General features: G+C 30.7%; 1 protein-coding gene across 5 annotated transcripts in view; it reads left to right on the top strand.

The window, feature by feature from the left end:
* The window catches only part of msi (musashi), a 562348-nt gene that overhangs the window by 319415 nt on the left and 221830 nt on the right, over positions 1–21103 (top strand). The gene's annotated exons all lie outside the window — the stretch shown is intronic.

Raw genomic sequence — 21103 nt, forward strand, 5'->3', positions numbered from 1 at the left:
TATATAAAAATATTAATATATATGGTTTATTTTTTAAATTATATTAAATTTTTAATTTTGTTCAATTAATCTATATACATCCCCAAATGTAGCAATAGTGGAGCATTTTCGAGTCTTTTATAAAACCTACAGTGAATTTGAGAACGTATACAACGATCTGTTAACACGTTTTTTCTTTGTTGCTAAAAGAAGAAAGTTTGCTCAGTTGTAGTGATACTAATGTTTATTTTATTTCTACTTTTCAACTGTTTATTTTTTTCCTATAAAGTTATTGAGAAGCGGTGAGCGCTGGCTGGGATAGTTTAGCGTTATTTAGACCGTGACTTTGGGTTGGCAACTGCTGTCTCATTTAGGCAGTGAGTTGTGTCAACAACGGGACAAATTGTTTTGTTTTTTTTCTACCTTCGGCTCTGCACAACTGGGACTAGAATAAATAATGTTTTATGTTATTTTTAGCTGCCTCCTTGGATTTTTTTATGCGGTTGTGAGAACTTTATCGTAGTTTAGATTTGGATACGTATATTCTCTTGTATTCTGTTGTTTCTTTTTCTTTCATCTTGTAGAACATATTTTAATTGCTATTTTACATAATTAAATTTAAAAAAGAAAATGCAAAAGCTGTTTGACAAAATTGTTTATAAAATCGTTAGTCCCTTTTACATCGGGATTCATTTACTTGAATTGTTCCAATTAACATTTGAAATGAAATGAAGAACTAGTTTTATTTTGGGACAAATGTCTTCTAAGAATAAAGACATACTTTATATTAAATGAGGATGAATCGTCTTGCAAATATTTAGAAATTTTCAGTGTGCATGTTAAAATTACAATTTATAATGGTATTCAATATACGCCTATATACATTGTTCACATTGATACAGCGGTTTGGTTAAGTACTAAGTGAGGAAATAAGCGATGTTAAAAAGAGAGGATAGGTGAGGATTGCCGAATAGAGATGGGAAAAATGTTCAGGGGGAAGTTACACCTATAGCAAAGGATTTGCTAAAGGAGGCAGTTCTATGGGAGGGCACGTATAAATCAATCGGTTGGGATTTGGTGTTTCATGAATGGATGAATGTTTCTAAGAGTGAGGATATGAAGGCTATAGATAGTTTTTTTAATTTTAAAAATTTGGTGATATACCAACGGGAGACATGAGAGCGCCTGGGAAACCCAAAGATAAATTAAGTTTGTATAAGCATTCAAAAATACTAATTTAAGAGTTACTTTTAAATTATTTCTAAAACATTTATAATTTCAAATATTGTTTTATTTTTCTGCAAAGTGTTTTATTATTTTAATGTCCGTTATTATTTAAAATGTCATGACAGATTTCTATTAAACATAAATCAACAATTCTGTTAAAAAAAAAAAAAAAGAAGAAATTACACTAACCCAGTTAATCAAATCAAGGTGTAAGTAATTAAATGTGCAAATAAGTTTAATTACAATCTATTTAAAACATAGTTAATGTTTTATTTTAATATTTATTGACATGAACATATTCATGGAAAAAATGTGTGTATCTGCACAATAAGAAGGCTGTTCTATCACACAAAATCTTTCTTGTTTATAATAAATATATTTGTATTTTTTTTACTCCTTTTCTGGTCATTTGTGACGTACATGGGAGAGTTGTTATGCCACTGGTTACTATCCTATTCTATAAAGAGTGGGAATGTCGTTTTAATTCCATAGGGTCACCAAGAAATAAAAGTTATTATAAGTCTCAAACATTATACTTGGAATGTTGTCTGTCATCTCTACCATATAAATATATATAAAAAGGGTTTACAGAAAGTACGACAAGAGAACTAACAATTACGAACAAAGTTACTGTCAAATAATTGAAGTGTCGAAAAGAAATAAAAATTTTTGATGAAATTTTATCTATCTCCTCCCATCTGTTTATTTTGATTGTAGGTACTGGCCACGTTCCAATCAAATAGCTCTGGCAGAGATAGCCTCCAATTGCAGGGAACCATTAAGTGTCCATTTGTGTCCTTTATTAAGCAATTTGATTGGAATCGGTTTGCGACCACAGTCATTCGAGAGTTCACTCTAATTCGTAAAACTGTGGCAAGGTCAAATTGGAGATGGATAAGGGGTGTCATGTTCTATTGAAATCAACTGTACCAACAGCTACTGCAATCTGTTGACCTTGTCATGTTTAAGTACTCATTTTACATTTCACAAAATGTCTTTGATATGAACTTAAATTGTATCTAGCTATTACGAAACATGATAACACGAAGTGAAGGTTCGAACCAGAATTATTATACTTAAGTAACTGATTAATATTCTTTCAAAGGATATCATTTAAACGTTGCAAAAAGTAAATCTATTGCATCCTGCCCGGACCATTTGTATCATATCTCCCTCCTAGAAGTAATAATAACATATATAATGGTATCTAAAGACTAGTTATTATTTAAGAATGCATAATATGCTAATTACCCAGCGAACATCGATCAAAACTTAATCTTTAAAGTCAGATCTTCGTATCTACGTTTCATACCTCAGCTGTTTAACTGTTATCTTCACCCTGATTAAATTTCTACACGTTCTTTTCATAAGTAGTGATAGTGTAACTTTGGTTACAGTAGTAAATTAAGGAGTTACTTCCAGTTTTCTGGTTGATGATCCGATGGGTATTGGTGGATAATTTAGTTAACGGGAAATAATAAAGCCATGTTTCCTACGAGTAAACGTCCGTGGAGTGGACTAAGACGTAGAAGAGAGAATTATGCTAATGCTGGTCTCATTGTGCTGTGATCTGTTCAGTTAAGAAGCCTGCTCTTTATTTACTTTTTTTCACATTCTTAATTATTCTCAGAAATTTAAATTATTTTTAAAAAAACTTGTACTAGACAAATATAAAATAGAAGAATGAAAATGAATTGATATTTAATGTTCGTAATTTTCATATATACAATCGCACCCAGTTTTCCTTACGCATAAATATGTAATTTATGTGTAAATGACACTAGAACTTGGAACACCTTAAAAAGAAATAAAGCTTCCTGCATAGCTCTTATATTTATATCATAATTATAAGTATAAGTATTATATAAACCTTCACCGACAACTTATTCTATTACAAAGTGTATATTTGGTTATAATTTTCATATATTGAGGCACAAATACTTCACCTGTCAGGTCAGAAGCTATTGGGGTTGTCGGATTTAAGTAATCCGATTTTTTCGTTCTTTTTTTTATTTATATAAAGTCGGGGTCGGGGGTCTCATTTTCTGATGCCCCCCCTTGCCGCGAACACCGGAAGACCCCGAAGATGCTGCGACTGCAATGCCGCCCCAACCTAAGCATTATGCAAGCCAGGACCTGGCCTACCCCTACCATCACGCCAGGCTCCAGGACACGCTGGCCAGCCCTTGAAGAGGAAATACGTCTTTTCAGACATCGGGCGAGACACTCGATTTTCACCATTTCGCCCACAGCACACCTGGACGAGAAAGCGGCCTAGAAGACGTCACCGCGTCGGCGAAAACGTCATTCAGCAGATAAGCATAGTATTATTTAGGCCATGAGACCACCCACTTTCTTATATTACTATAAATAATGAAATCGAATTGAAAACCTAACGCACTAACTATAATTGCCCCTCCAGGGGATTAACATTATAAATTAAAGAAATATATGCATGTTATGTTGTTCATGAGCATAAAGTGTCTCACATTTTCAGCCCCCCTTTTCCACACATTAATTTCAAACATAAAATTACACTCGGGACACCTGCAGTATAACACGAGCAGGTCCCGATGTTAACATTTTGGGTTAATGTTTTAGTTATAAATTATTTCTATTTATTAATACAGGTCAGAAAAGTTGTCCGAAAGGGCGTGGGTCCAAAATGTTTACATCGGGACCTGCTCGTGTTATACTGCAGGTAATCATATCGTATTAATTCAGTAACTAGTGATGTGGTTATGAGAGAAACACTGGGATTTCCTTGAGTCCTGCTTTGCCATCGAAATGTATCGAACAAAATCTAGTTAGGAGTCCGTCAGACAAACTGTACATATGAGTAGACACATTGTATATGGGTGTGAATCTGTCCAAAATGCTTTATGTTACTCACTTTTTTTTTTTATATTGTGAAAATGATAGTCAGAGATGCGGTCAAAAGAGAACCAAAATAGTTTATTTGTCGACGTTTCGCCCCAGTTTGTAGAGCTTCATCTGTGCTGTTCAAGTTTAGAGCTATCGAGACTGATTGAAATTCGAAGCATTTTTAGTTTTTTCTTGAGTGTTTAATCATTCTTATATTTTTTAATTTACCTCTCTATTTATTTTTATTGTTGGGTTATATTGGTTTACTTATTTTTATCATTTTTTTTTCTTTTGTGTATATAGTATGAATGGATACTTACAGCCCAAATGGCTTTTATCCTTTAATGTATTGTATTTTTATCAATAAAAATATCAATTTAAGAATTTATATTATTAAAGGTTAGTTTCAAATTTATTTTCGTTCTTATTTGGTCTTACATTCTGACACAATGGCCTAGGAATAGTTTGCGTTAGTTTAATATTTATATATTTCAAATGTTTTTTGTTTGTATAAACATTAATCCTGATGGAGAAATTTCATTTCCTTATAATAATCAAATGAACAGCTCGAGACAACATGATAACCCCGTGGTGTAATTTTTTCAGTAGTGGAGTTAATATGTATAGGGAAAATTCTATAATCCTTATTTGGTGTTTTATTCATTCCATATTCCATTATATTTCAAGTGTGCGTGAGTTTTTGTGCCTGTACGTTTACGTTTGCGTGCGTGTGTATGTGTGTGAAAATTAAAATTTAAACAAAATAACATTTTGTCTCTTCCAATTTCGAAAAGTATCTTTTATATCTTCAAATTTATTTTTTTTATATCTGACGCAGTTACTTTTGTAACTGTTATTTAAAGTGAACTGTTGTTTCAATACAACAAATACCAATTGAAGTTCTGTTTTTATTTTTTACGATGAGTAGATTTTTAAAAAATCTGCTAATGTCATTGAAATATCAAATAAAATGCGGCATAAAGCACAATCCCTCCTGTACAACCTTTTGTTTCTTTAAGTGCATTTTTGTGACCCAAAACTTGTTGAAATTCGATCAATCCCTCAATTTGGAAAAATAGATATTTTAAAATACTACTCATGTAAAAAATATTTTATGAATGGAATATGGTTCGGGTGCGGTAAAAAAAACCCAAATAGTAGATAATTATACTATTTTATTGAGCCAACGTTTCGTCCCACGTTGCAGGGCTTCGTCAGGGCTGTTTTGACGGCAGTCAAAAATAAAGTAATTCCTAAATATTTAATCTTCCAAAAAATATTTTAAAAACACAAAACAAAATACTACTCAGTTTACATTCCATATTACTGGTAAATATTGTTGTGTAGATAAACTTACACAATAAATAACTTTATAGGGTATTGTTTTATTATTGTGCTATAAATAAATGCTTTAGTTTATATTTATATCTTTCTACATTATAATTTTCATGCTTATGTCTGTTACCATCATATACCTAGTTTGTTTTATACTCACTCCCGTCTTGTTAACGAAATAATAACGCTTTATATATTTTATTCTATTATTCTCTGGTTGGCTAGACATTGAAATTCCTGACTACTTTAAAGTTGTTTACGCATTATCCACTATGACCCGATGTATGGTACGTTTCCATTTGGAAGTTGTTATTTCAGGACTACCGCTGGCGGGAATTGCCGTTCCTTCGGGATTTAAATACACACCCCGTTCGGCAGGTTTCCTATTTTAGAATGTTCCGTTTTATTTTCGGCTATCTCCTCAGCTGAATAAATAAAGCCGACTGGACCACTATCACAAAAAATGTCCGAGTGTGTTCGGTCTTCAGACCTGATTTTATCGTTTTATGCCACCGCGAATACACCACTCATTGTCAACTACACCATTTATCATTCATGTTCAGGTGGGTAACATATTAGTGCTTCTATATAACGCTTATGAATCATTCTCTTATAAATCGAATTTTCACTGCTCAACGAAGACAATTAAAAAAACAAAATCATATTATATAATTAAATGTCTGGATTGAGATCTCGCCAGGTGATTTGGTTTATATATGAAGGTCAAACTAGACGAAATTAAGAATTATAGAACAAGCTGGTATATTAGCAAGTATAATTCTGAAATTGAAGAATATAACAAAATTGGTTTATCACAGCATTCAAACCTAGATTTGATTTCAGTAGTATAAAACAAAAACTAATATATTTCATGAAATGTGACACTCTTGCCTATGGAGGGGGAATAGCATTAAGGCAGCAAGTGCCCCAAGTGACACAAGTGCCCTCTGGCGGACAAGCTCTGAAGCTAGGTTGATACAGTTTTGATGATTCATAAAGATATATTTACCAATTTCCTTCATAGTCATAACTCAAAAACACCGATTTTTTAGTTGTGTCACTTTAGAAATACTAGTGCGAAATGTTGCTTTTTAAAAAGCTATATCTCAGGAACGTAATTAGCCCGTTATATATACGTTCTATTGGACACAAATAACTCTATTAGGGCTCATATTTTAGAAATTTTACTCTACTGCAAATTATGTTTTATCAGGCTTTCTAGTGTTGTTAGTTTTAAAGGTATACAGCTCCAAATTGAGTAATAATTATTTATTTATTTAACATTTTATAGCAACCACCATTTTTTATTCTTTCTTTCTATACTTGGCAGAATAATCAATTTAGACTTGTAATTATACATAAGTTTCATTAAATTAATCAAAACATGGTGTGAAATAACCGTATTTTTTTTCTCCTCGGTTCTTGTACTATTAGAACGCAAATAATTATTGCTCATAAATGTGATAGATTATAGTAAATATATCCTCTTCTCAAACGTATAAATTTGTATAGCAAATAAACATTCTACAGCTATAACCTAATCATTTTATTTTAATCTTTAAATTTCCTCTTACCGATTAGGCGTTACAGGTCAACTTTCTCAATAAATAATAACTCATTTAATATTGCTTTTATAATCCACAATTTTCCTGAATTAAATATGTATTGTCTTTTGGTAGGAAACTCCTCAATTACTCATACAATTAGTACCGCATGGCCAATTTTCATTATTAGAATAAATTAATAGAAATGTGTGAGCATGATATGATTGAATGTTTGCAATGGTAGATGATTGTCAAACAAATGCTAAGTGATTGAATAGTGGGGCTGATAATGTTGGTGCATTGCTGATAAGGCCCCTCTGATGGAATTGCAATCCTCGCTCAGTATATCAATTGCTATTCCAGTGCATTCCCTTCCAATTGCTGCCATCCTAATGCAGCTGCGCTCTAACTATAAATATATAGGCGAGCTCGAATTATAAAAATAAATTAACGGCAATTATAATTGTTGTAAATAATCTCAAGAAATAATAAGTTATTTTAATGTAAAATGCGAGTTTTCGATGATAATGTTTCATTATCTTTGGTATGTTTTTAATTTAATAATTACTCTATATTTTTAGTAGTTAATATAGTTTATCTTCTTATGGATAGTAGTTTTTATAATAAATCCATCCTTAAGTGCAATCTATCACAAGTAGCTTTTATTACACATTTGATCTTCAACAATTCCAAACAAATAACAATATTATCAATGGTATGATAATACAACACAATCTTTGAAAAAAGGTTGACTGTGATAAATAATTTTAATTTTTAATTTAATGTGAACATTTTTTCTAATTAGGGTAATTTGTGGACTGATAAAATGACCTAGGCAGAATTGCCTGATTGAAGTTGTTTTTTCAATGTTTTAGCTATAAAATTGTATTGTGATAGATTGTCCTCGAGGGTGGCCGAATTGGCCGAAACGTCGGACTTATAAAGGAATAAAAAATGTTTTGAGACTAAATTGGATAAAATTTTATTTATTTAAACAAAATTAACGAGAAAGTGTTAAGATTGTAAATATAATACAAGAAATCAGTTTATTTTGGCAAATATCATGAAAACTACTACACCTACGAAGATAAACATCATAACTTTCTTAACAGCACATTAAACTAGATATAATTTGAGTGCTAATAAACTTGCATACATATTATGGTTCCTGAGATGTAGAGTTCTCACAATAAATTTACTACTACTGATTTTTTAGTACATTTTGTTTACTGTTAGGGCTCATATTTAAGTAAAGTTATTCTATTTTAAATTATATTCTTCCAGCTTTTCTAGTGTTGTTACTTTTACTCGATATGGAATTCGGGGATAATTCTTTTTTTTTTTTAACGTATTGAAACATCCGCCATTTTTTATGCCTCGTAACTATGCTTGACTGACTCATTAATTTTGACTATTAATTATACTTAATTTTCATTAAATTTATTAATGTAAGAAGTAAAGATGGCACTGCTAAGAGTTTGTAAGTTTTCGTTCCTTGCCACACGACTTAAAATTTACGACTTTCGCAAAAAGTGATAGTTTATAACAATAAATGTCCCCTAAACTGCAATATACTATTCGAGAGGTCAAGTAACGATACTCGTAAAGATTATGATTCAGAGGGACGTCGCGACGGGTGGAGAGTTTGCAGAGGCAGTCACGTTTTGCTTTGTTCAGCTAACATAAAATGATTATAGCTTACCCAACCAAGATATATCAATGCCGTGTCAAAAGTTTTTGCAATTGTGTTTATTTTTATTCAATTATATTTACCGCTTGGGTTCCTCCTCAAGTTAAGTCGTAACCTACTGGGTTTTTTTTATTATTATTATTATTTTATTTTAAGTTAAAAATTAATGCAATCTGCCTAAAATTAAGGACATTAAGTATTACTGTTCTAATATTGATTAGAATATATACGATAAGATTTATTAGAATATATACGATAGATAAGAATATATACGAAAATTAAATAATAACAATATATTATATAAAAAATAATAAGAATATATAAAAAAATTAAAAATAATAATAAAGAAATATACAAATAAAAGAAAATACTATCATGATTTATATAAATAAAAAATAATTTATGTACAAGACAAAGAAAATTAAATTTAAGTGGCAATAAAACAAATACACATTCGAATCTATATACAATATAATATTCTGCTGGATAATTCAGGGCCAAGCCTTGCCACTCCAGTGTGGAAGGCAAAGTAGGGCTCCAAAAGATCCTAGCGCTTCTCTCTTAACTCAAGTATTGAAAGCCAGTGGAGACTGAGTGAGAATGTAACCTACTAGATTCATCTATTTTCAAGCATAATAATCTTCACAATACTTCTAATATAGTTAAGAGTTACTCTATCTCTTAACCTTTTCATGTTCCGTCAAAGAAAGATTCTACACGATTATACCTTAATTAATCCTCCTATGCACTATTCAGAATGTTCCCCAATTAAGGGTACCTACTTTATGGAAATGGGTGGACCCCATGAAGGCTTCTAAACCCACATGGTTGACTCACGACTACAGTGTAACCGAAAAAATTATCTGCCATAGACGGATTCGAATTTGGGTTTTTGGAGTTAAAGTTAAAGCATAGTGCCTTATTACTGCGCTCTTTTTTTAAAAAATAACATTTGAAACTATAATATACTGAGAAAAGTTTACAAATATTATTGACGTTGTGTCATTTATATGTGTATTACTCGTATTTTATTTCCCCAACTTTGCATTTTCGTTTTCTTCCTTCAATTCAATACTGCGATACGGAAAAAGTACCACTTGCAACTTGAAAACTTTCAGCTGCATATGTCTGGCCTCATCCCTTGCCCTATAACCATATGCGCTAAGTTATGTAATTTCGAATTCTCTTAGCTCGCGCCTTCTGTCCAACAACGTGATAGTTAAAATTTATAAAACTATTATTATTCCCACTGTGCTTTATTAGTGTGAAACGTGCATGGCGACTTGCAATAAAGAAGGAACGGCGACTTATGGTTTTTGAAAATAAAGTATACGTACAATATTCTGACATAAAAAGGTTGAATTAACGTGAGAATTCAGAAGGCTACACAACAGTGAATTGAGAGCACTGCAACCTGTAAATGTAATTCAGGTTAAAGCATTGCGGCATATAAGATGGGCGTGTAAGATTGTAAGACTCGGTAACGAATGGATCAGTAAAACAATAATAAACACTGAACCTACGGGTAAACGTCTGAGGGGCAGACCGAGACGTAGATGGGAGGATTGCTTTCTAACTGATTTCGTTGATTTGGGTTTAGAGGGCCGTCACTGGACAGATCTATGTTGATAGTGAATGGTCGTACCGCCATCAAACCTTCGGTTTCGCTAAGCTTTTATTATTACTATAATTTATTCTAAAACATTATTGGTGTAGCAGTGGTCTAAATAAAAATACCGACAGCATTCTATGGAATATTTAAAATCTCTGATTTCATACCTGCACTAAAAAATGAAAAAAAACATGCTGTGATGTAGTAATGATTTAAAACTGATTCTAACGACTTTCGGATTATCCCTAACGTTTCAAAATTTCAAACATTACTAATCATTCAAAGCTTCATCAACCACATGTTTCTCATCCATTTAACATTTGAATTAGTTCAAATAATATTAATAATTTAAGTAATACATGAGTTTCATTTTTTTTCTTTTTTTAATCTCCAGTTTGAATTCCTAACCATCTCACTCCACTATCCAGCAATGGCATCGTGTGGTGCACAAACTTTCTCATTATCCGTTCCTTTCTCACTGCTACATTATTCAAAGTAAACTACAATGGTTTCAATTCATACCTCTTCTCTCAGCCCGCTGGTGTTCCTCAAGGAAGTATCCTCGGTTCCATCCTCGACATAGTGTATACAGTTGACATTCCAACCAATCCTAACTCTATCCTCACCAATAACGCTTATGACACGTGCGCTCACAGTCAATAATTGCATCTCAAAGTCTCCAAACCCATATCGCAACCCTCGAAGAATGGTGCTGTAATTGGAGGATCAAAATGAATCCCAACGAATCCCATCAAATTACATTTATCCTTCGTCGAAAACCTACTTATTGCCGTACCTTATATAATGCTACCCCTGTACAACAGATCCGCTACTTTGGACTATATCTGGATAAACAACTAAACTGAAATCCTTACACAAGACTGAAAAGACAGGAAACTGCACGTCGATTTCGAATATTACAGCACTCCATTTCATTACATAAGGTTGATCTACATGACCATTATAAGGCCTATCAGGACATACGGAGTCGAGCTTTGGTGTTCGACTAAACCTTGGAATTCCTCTCATATTTCTCCTTACAATCCAAAATCCTTCGTAAAATCCTCAACGCTCCATACTTTGTCAGGAATGAATTCATCCATCAGGACCTCAATGTCCCATATGTTGTCGATTTGGCCAGAACTAGATAATAATCCGTCCATAATAAACTTCCCAACCTCGCAAAGCCTCTTGTTTCTAGCCTAGCTTCTTCATTACCTAATAATCCTCCTTGGCGTCTGAAAAGAAGATGTCCTCGAGATCTTCTCCTCCAGAAATGTTATTGGAGTTCTTATCAATGGGTAGATTTTCCACATTTTTGTTTCATGTCACTATATCATCAGTGTTCCTTTCTTCGTTAGAAATAAAATCATCTATAAAGACATGTAATATGTGATATGTAACCGATCTAGCCCGAACAAGATTTCAACCCTTCAACTCTCTAACCATCAAAACCCTCTAGTTTCTAATCTTCTTCTTTCCTGATAATTTCCCGAGAGGCCTGAAAAGAAAATGGTCTCGAGACCTTCTAGCGTATAAATAAGATTAGAGTGCTACTAATGGGTAGTTTCTCTGTATAACTCACTCCATTTGGATCTTTCATCAAATTTACTTAATGTATTTTTTATGTAAATACAGTTGTACAATAAATAGCAATAAATAAATGAATAAAAACGTTTTTTAAAGAGGGGCTAAATAAGAGAATTCTTAAAGATTTGGTAATCGATGATCAAGAACGTTTTGGTGACCCTCGATCAGACTTGAAGAATATAATCATCTAGTTAGCTATAGTAAGAACCGTACTGTAGTCTACGAGCCATTGACCCTCTACCACTAGACTAGTACCAGCTTGTCTTTATTACTCGTCGAGATATCGATTATCTCTTGAACGCTCGGCTGCCGTTGCGATATACTCTCATTAATGTATCGGCAGTCGTGTTAAGACGATTTATAACGTTAATCTAACTGGTGGCTCTTGTACTGTATCACTAATCGCAATTACTTTTGCCGGAACCACCTGTAGAGCGGCTTTAAGGAGATTAAAGAATGAAACTAATCTCTTTTTACTCAATTAAATCAGTGATAGGCGATTATTATCTTAATTTTTAATATTGTTAACGCTCATTTTAGAGATTGTTTATGTCTATTCATATGATTCTGCGCCTAATGAGTACTGTGATCTTAAAAAAATTTGGAACCCGAAATTTCAACGTATAAAAGAAAGATGGTCTGGGTGCGATAAAAAAAAAAAAAGTAATTAAACTATTTAATGTGAGCCAACGGTTTGCACTTCTGTATAGGTTTAAAAGATAATTTAATTAAAGAATTAATTTTATGTATTTTATCCATTATATATTTTTATATAATTCCTCCCCCTTACTGTGTACTTATCATTTAGTCTCTGCCCATATTTAATATTTTCTTAAATTTTCAAATATTATCTTTACTTTAACATTTTGTATCTTTTTCCTTTCAAATGCAATGTATTTATTGACCGCCAACCCCCCCCCCCCCCCCCGCTTTGTTTCATTCTTATTCCCCTTTTCCCGTCTTTTAGTGTTTATATATTATATGTATATACTATATTTTTATATTTACATTTTTTTTTTGTCATTATTTCAGTTTTTATTAATTGTCTAATGGCTTTTTGCAGTTCTTGTTTATTCATACGTCCTTTTTTGTTTTATTTACTTTCTTTATTTTCATATGTTTTTTTTTTTAAATCATATTTTCCCACGTTATTTTATTTTATGTTACCTATTATCTTACTTTGTTAAATTTTAGTTGTTCATATCTTTTTTAGCCCTAATGAAGCACTGAAAAAATGGGCTGAGACATCAGCAAATAAATTTTGTGTTTCTTTTTGACCGCACCACCGACTATCTCTTGCATATTCAGTTACCTAATGACATGGAAAAGTAAGTCACAGATAAGTGTCATGTGAAACATGGTCATGGTGTGTCATGGTTTATTAAATTTGATAAAAAATAGCATAGTATAAGATTTCAGTCATAAAAAATAATTTAAATTGAAATACTTTCGTAGAGTTTAGCATACTTACATAGGTAATATTACGAATTGAAAAACTATTTTTTAAAAATTAATAATTCAATTATTCAGTCGTTATTCAATGGTTTAAAGGATCATTGGTATGTCCGTTATCAAAATTCTCCGTGAAAGTTTGACTTTTTGAATTTTTTTTATTTTGTTGTTTCTTATTCATCCTTCTGGAGTATTGTAGTACCCATCTTTATTTTGGCCTTCAAGCACAGAAGGTGATAGGTAGGTACCTACTATAAGAAGGTTTTTTTATTTTTCTGACTGTTTTTGTAATGAAAATACGAAAAATATCAGTCGAATCGTCAAGTATTCAAAAACTTATTTTTACTCATTTATCCTTTACATTTTTAATATGCCTGTTTTCACTTTCGCCGATGAACATTATGCTATAGCTACACGAGGTTATAGTCGGGACAATTGCTTCCCTAATAGTTGCCTGGTCCTCAGAATTCGTCATAATGCAGCTATATTGCGGTGCTCGTTGAAAGAATGGTCCCTAAGCCATCGCCCCCTAATCGATGTTTGTTTTGGACGGTGAACGACTGGATGTCGGGAGGCGAGGAGGTATGAATACTGCGGTGGGCACAAAAGCTCTTTGTCTCCTGGAGCCTTGAGGACAATGATGAAGCCAACCGCGGCAACTTAGCCTTGTCGTCATTCACCTTTGGTCCTATCGATTGGTGAATGGCTTGTTATCGTTTGCCTCCTATCTGTCTTCAGAAATCGATGTATCGAATAAGGGTTAGATCTGAAACGCTTGTGCGAAGAAAAATCGATTAGAACAAAAAAAAAATTATAAACTATATTTGAAATTGAATATGAGTTTATTCTTCCCGGTTTAATGCACCATATATTCAGAACTGAAAATTCATTCCACCAAGATTTATCCTCCTAACCGATGCCTACCACAAAATATAGTTTATAAAAATATTGAGAATTTACACATTTTTAATTTAAATTTAAAGAAATAAAAATAAGAACAGTTTTCGTGTCATGCAATAAATAAAATGTTCATACTTATTTTGCATTTTTTTTTCAGAGAAAAAAAAACGAGGTGACAAACCTCAACTTGTGAGCATCGTTAAAAACATGGAAATGCAAAATTACTTATGTCAATTTCTGTGCAAGCAGCATTTTTAATTCCCAAATATCAAATTAATTATCATCCAGATGTATTATGTAGCAAGATTAATAATATCACATTCTCACCAATTTTAACCAATATTTTTATGGTGATTTTTCAAAAAGTATAAATTAAAAAAAATATATTTTTATATTATAATTATAAATTATATTTTTGTATAATTTTTTTTTGCGTGTGTTCTGTATGAATTTCAAGGTTGTTAAAAAAAAAAAATTGCCGATTGCATTAAATGAGCTGATGTATTATACGCATACAACTTATTAACGTAGTTGTAATTTAGTAAACGTACGATAACAAAGGTTAACTTTTTTTTTTTTTAAACGCAAAGTGTAATTCGTCTTCTTTTTTAACGTCCTTTAAAACCATTCAACACGTTTTTTACAGCTATGAAAAATTAGTAATTTTGGAATTTGTTCATGTTCAACCTCCTCAGTAGTTTATCCAAATCCAACATTATCTCAACTACTGCCAATCTCTTTCAACCCATATAAATGCATTTTAGATTTCATTTCATTTAAATAAAAAGAATTCCTTAGTCGTTTTATTTTTATCTCTGATTATAATTTACTTATATAGGTCCAGTTTGTTTAATTTCTAATTTTATGGTGTCTAAAACCACGCCTACGATTCTCATAAATATATATACATACATACATACATACATTTATATATAAAAATACTTCCTTTTGCAATACCATCTCACATCCAAAACCGATGCTCCCAGACCATAACACCGTAATTTAAGATTGAAATCAGGATCAGAAGTAATTATGTGAATCGATAATTTTCTTTTATTTGAACATTTTAGTTTATTTTTTCGATTATTTACTTATATTTATTGGAATGTTAACGATTTTTTTCTGTCCTTATGTTCTTATTTTTTTTATAATTTAGAATAAGAGAGTATATTTTATTTTTTCTTGTTTACAAATTGTATACTTATTCGCTTATTAGACATTGGATAATATCATTAGGAGTGAATAATTTTTCACCTTTTGTAATTATTATTTTATTTATTTATTTTTTTGTACTTCTTTTATTTTTAATTGAGAATAAGAATTTTACTTTGTTTAAATATTTTGTATTTAATTAATTTTTAGGCAATGTATAAATTAAGTCATTTTGATTTTTGGCCCAGAAGAATATTAATTCTCTCTCCCTCTCCCTCGCTCTCTCGCTCCCTCCCTCTCCCTCTCCCTCTCTCTCCCCGCGTCTGTGTAGCTTTTTTTTCCAATTACTACAATAGTGTAATTACATTTGTACGAGTTATAATGTAATTATCATAGTCAAATATAAAAAATAAATATTTTATTAATTACTTTTGCACTTTTTTTTTTAAATTTAACTATCTTTCAAATAATCAAATGTAAAACTCATAGAGTTGTTTTCCATTGTGTCTTATTTCTAGACAAGATAATACCTGATGCAGCGATGATTCATTCTTAAAGGACTGATAAAACAGAGTTAGCATTATCTTTGTCCCATTTAGAGTAGGTATGTTATGGCGAGCAATAATTTTTTTTTTTACATCTTTATAGAGTTATGATTAAGTTATAAAATTATAACTAGGGCACTTAGCACTATAAATTTATCTGTGATATATGTTGTTTATTTAATTTTTCTACGTTTTAACCAGTCGCCCCTGCTAAAATAATACTTCACTTTTTGGAACTTATTTTAGAAAATGACCCTCTCACATGGTTAAATAAAAATATTGATTTACTTATGAAATTGACGAATTGATTTCTCGTATGTAAATAACAGACCAATATTGAGAAGTACTCAGAATATTTACATTGCTCTCAATTTGGAAGTAAATAAAATAAAAAATTAATATCTTTACAATGTTTGACTTTTGCGATCAAACACGTTATGCTTGAGTTTTATAAATACACGGATTGTTTTTCTAAGCCTGAGTTTACATTTCTCTCAAAAGTCAATTTGGTAAGGGTTTGTGAAGAGATAGATTTATACTTCTGTTTCTACAATTTTTGTATTTTTTTCGTTATTAAAAATTAATTTAATTTTATTATTGAACCCAACTGAGGTAGCTCTTTGATTTCCGTTCTGCCATATCACTCTTTGATTTCCGTTCTGCCATATGCTCTAGGCATCCGCAGTAACTATTGGTGTAAAAAAAATACTTTGTTAGAAAGGAGATAAAAAAAAAAAAAAAAAAAAAAGCTATGATCTTAAAATGATAAAAAAAAATTTCGAACTGTTTTATTTGTAATCCTACTGACTGCCCTACAGCATACTTCAATAATGTTGCTCTTACCCCTGTTAAACAGATCCGCTACCTTGGACTACATCTGGACAAACGACTAACCTGGAATCCTCACACAAGACTGAAAAGACAGGAAACTCCACATCGATTTCAACTATTACAGCACTTACTAGACAAACGGTTCAAACTTCCAATTCATTACAAAAGACTGATTTACATGACAATTATAAGGCCTATTTGGATATATAGAGTTGACCTTTGGGGCTCCACTAAACCTTCGAATTCCTCTCGTATTCAATCCTTACAATCCAAAATCCTTCGTAAAATTCTAAATGCTCCCTACTTTGTCATAAAGAAAATCATCCACAAAGATCTTAATGTTCCATGTGTAACCGATCTAGCCCGAACAACTATCAATCCTTCCATTACGAACTCCCTAACCACTCAAATCCATTAGTTTCTAATCTTGCTTCTTTTATTCTGGACAATCCTCCGAGGCGTCTGAAAAGTAGATGGCCTCGAGACCTTATATTGTAAAAATGTTTTTAGAGTGCTACCATTGGGTAGTTTCTCTACATGCTTTTACCATACCATTATGATTTGCTTGATGTATTTAGGTACAGTTGTAGATATCAATAAATAAATTTTTAAAAAATACAATTTTACATCCTTATCAATTTTAAACAACTTTTTGCAGGCGGTTCTGTCCAGGTCAATAATATCAGTCAAAATTGCCCTATTTTGTCAATTCTTGACATTAAGATTAAAACTTTTAATCTAAATCAATTTACACTAATATACTTTATCACAACAATCTTTGTTTTTATATACTATCTTCCAATGAATATATTTCATGTTACCTAAAAAATGAATGTATTTTGTCATTCTTAGCTATGCTATATATATATATACAGCTAATTTTGTCATTGTTTCTGGTGAAAGCTTAAATTATATTTTAGAAATTCATATCATTTTAATGAACATTATTCATAAGGATGATTCAATAAACAGTAGAACTTTGGTTATAAAGAAGATTCGGGGCCCCTTAGCGCCGAGGCAAGCTGCAAATTAAAGCAAATTCTATTCAGCCTCATCTGGATTCTCTCGGCCCTGCTTTGTCTTATTCACCGTGAGCTTGGGACCTCATCCGATTCCCAAGTCTTCCAGATTGTTGTCCAAATGGCTGTATCAATATTGAACAACGAGTGTTTTCAAGCTTTAAAAAACTTACGTCCTTTTACGGCTACTTTTGCTCACTCATTTAAATTTGAGCCCATTCAGGATTCTAATTAAAATATATAAAAAATTTTCACATTGTTTAAAACATAAAGTAAAATCCCAAAATTCTCTAGAAAAAAGAAGTTCACGATTTTTAAGTTCTTAATTATACATTATAATTAATGTTTATTACTATAAAAAATATTTTTAAATTTATTTTTTATTAATATATTTATTTGAGAGTGGTTTAGTTTATTTAAAAACAATTTTGATCCTTTTTCTCAACTTTATTGTTTTTAAAACTTCCAACGTTTCGACCACTTAGGTCATTTTCAAGGATACCTACAAACAGCTCCTTTTACTTATTTTTATAACAATTTCATGATTTCCTTCACTTACATACTGATTTTTTTGGTCTTACCTTTACTTTGTTTGCATTTTTTCTCCTAAAATACTTAAAATGCCGGCTAATTGCCTTATTAACACTAATTATTTAAAGATGGGATAAAGGCAATTAGCCGGCATTTTAATAATTTTAGAAGAAAAAATGAAAACAAAGTAAAGGTAAAACCAAAAAGATCAGTATGTAAGTGAAGGAAATAATGAAATTGTTATAAAAATAATTAAAAGGAGCTGTTTGTAGATATCCTTGATAATGACCTGAGTGGTCGAAATGTTGGAAGTTTTAAAAAGAATAAAGTTGAGAAAAAGGATCAAAATTGTTTTTAAATAAGATATTTTTAAATTTAGTTTTGGAGAAAAGAACCTATGCGGTACAACTTGAAATTGAAATTTATTTTTTCTCCTACAGGCGAATGAAACTGAAGCTATTTAAAGCTAAATACAATAGAAACAAAAAATTATTTATTTATAAATTCATTATATTTATGTATTTTTGTCATTCGCCAATACCTTTAGTGGCTTTATGTATTAGTTGATATTAACTTATATATAAATAATTGGCCGCATTATTTCAAATTATGTAGAAGATAGAGGTTAGGGGTGCGGTGAAAATAAAACTAAAAATAGTTAACAACTGTTTATTTGCCGACTTTTCGCCCCTCTTTGTAGACCTTCACCAGAGCTAAAAAGATACAAAAAAAACTAAATATATTTTGACATAGCAGAATAATAAGAATCAAAAAGATAAATTAAGGTACGGTTAAAATTATGTAAATATAAGTGAAAAGAAAATTATATAGAAATGAATGAAAAGAATAAATAAAATAGTATCAAAATAAAATAGACAATGATTACATACAAATGTAATTACACGTAAAAATATAAAAGTACTCATAGATTTGATAAAACAAAATTTACCACACTAAAAGACGGAAAATAAAGAAGTAAGTTGAGATTAATAAAGGTCGAGAAAGAATAAATACAAATCAAATTAATAATAACAATAATAAATGAGTATCGAACACTTAACGTTCAAATTGAGGAGAGCTTTCAAACAGTGACAGAAAATCGGAAGTATATTGAGTGGATGGGAGGTGACCAATAACTGTGTTATTTCAAATACGCGAAATACAAGAGACATACAAATATGATAATAATAATTATTTAGGAAAAACTATATGTAAATTAAATCCTATAATAACTAATAATAATATACACCTATAAAAAATAGGATAATACAATTTAGGTATAATTAGATATAAACATTTTCTATAAGCATTGGCTTCAACGTTATCTTATACTACAATTATTTCTGAGAATTTCTTTTTCAAATTAGGAAAATATAGCTGTATTTTTTTTTATTTACCTCATTATCAATTTTCAGTCATAGCTGTTTTCTGGAAAATGGTTAAAAAGTTAAAAACATCGATTAGATAAATTAGCCATTTCTGTTTAGCGAAAGAATTGCAGGAAGATTCCAGGCATATACTGACTTTAAATACGTAATTTCAGTTTCGTTGCAACTTTTTGTTTCTTAGTTAAGCTCACTCACTACATGCACATCACTTCGCGGGACTAGGTTTGTTAGACGTGTTCAGCTTTACAAAACTTGTACTTCAATTGAAAACAATATATTTATGATTGGTTATTCATAGCTACATAAAAATACTTTAATATTTATATTAATATAAAAATACAACTCCATATCTATACATATAAAAAGAAAGGGTGTGAATATTCGTCCTCAATAAACTTTGTTTTTGCAAAATTTTTGTATTTTCTTAAAAAATCCGTAAAGTAAAAATGTAAGAAAAAATATTATTAATTGATTAATTGATTCTTAACGCTGCATTTTTCATTACTTCTAAAATTGAGTATTGCTCATACTTAATAGCGACTCATGGATTAATAAATTTTATGAGGAGAAGATAAATGGGGAGTGCGGTCAAAATATAACACAAATAAGTTGAAATAACTTATATAATAGTGCCAATGTTTCGGCCATAATTTCTAACCTTCATCAGAGCTAAAAACAAAGAACGAGATAACAACCAACAAATACAAAAAAAAAAAATATATAGAAAATATGTATATTTGACTTACATAAAATATATATAAATATAAAATATTTTAACGACAACCCCCAACCATCTTCTTCCCATATAACTTCTCCACGATCAACAATCTCTTATCATTAATAAATTTAGTTAAACATTCTTAATTTTAGATAAAATGAAATTGTCAAACTTCAAAGCCCTAGCTTAAATTATTTATCTAAAACGTTTTATCTTTAAACGTCTTATCTTCTTCGAAATTATAATTAATAAAAAATCAAGTATTTTTTAACCTTTAATTTTTTTGAACAATATTGTTAAAATATATTATTCCATAAGAAAAAGAAGGATTGTATAATATTTTATTAAATTTTCAACAAAGATAAATATATTAGTTTATCCATTAATTATTTCTTTGAGAGTAGGCAACTTACATAAAAACACCAATTCTTTTTGATCCTTTCTTTTCCTATCTTCATTTATTTTTCTCCGATGTTTCAGCAGTAAGACCAGAAATAATTGGCGTAATAAAATCATCTAGATAAAAGAATGTAAAAATAATAGAACGACCTGAGCGCCGAAAAATACAGGAAGTTGAGAGAAAAAAGGATCAAAAGGAATTGGTATTTTTTAGACACCTACTCTCAAACAAATAATTAATTATTATTTATTTTAGTACAGATGGCGTAAATAAATACAAAAGAGTTTAATTAGAAATATTTTTTTTTAATTAGAAATAAATATGG

Source organism: Halyomorpha halys, unplaced genomic scaffold (genome assembly GCF_000696795.3).
Source record: "Halyomorpha halys isolate HHAL.00 unplaced genomic scaffold, Hhal_1.1 Scaffold945.1, whole genome shotgun sequence".
NCBI lineage: Eukaryota > Metazoa > Arthropoda > Insecta > Hemiptera > Pentatomidae > Halyomorpha > Halyomorpha halys.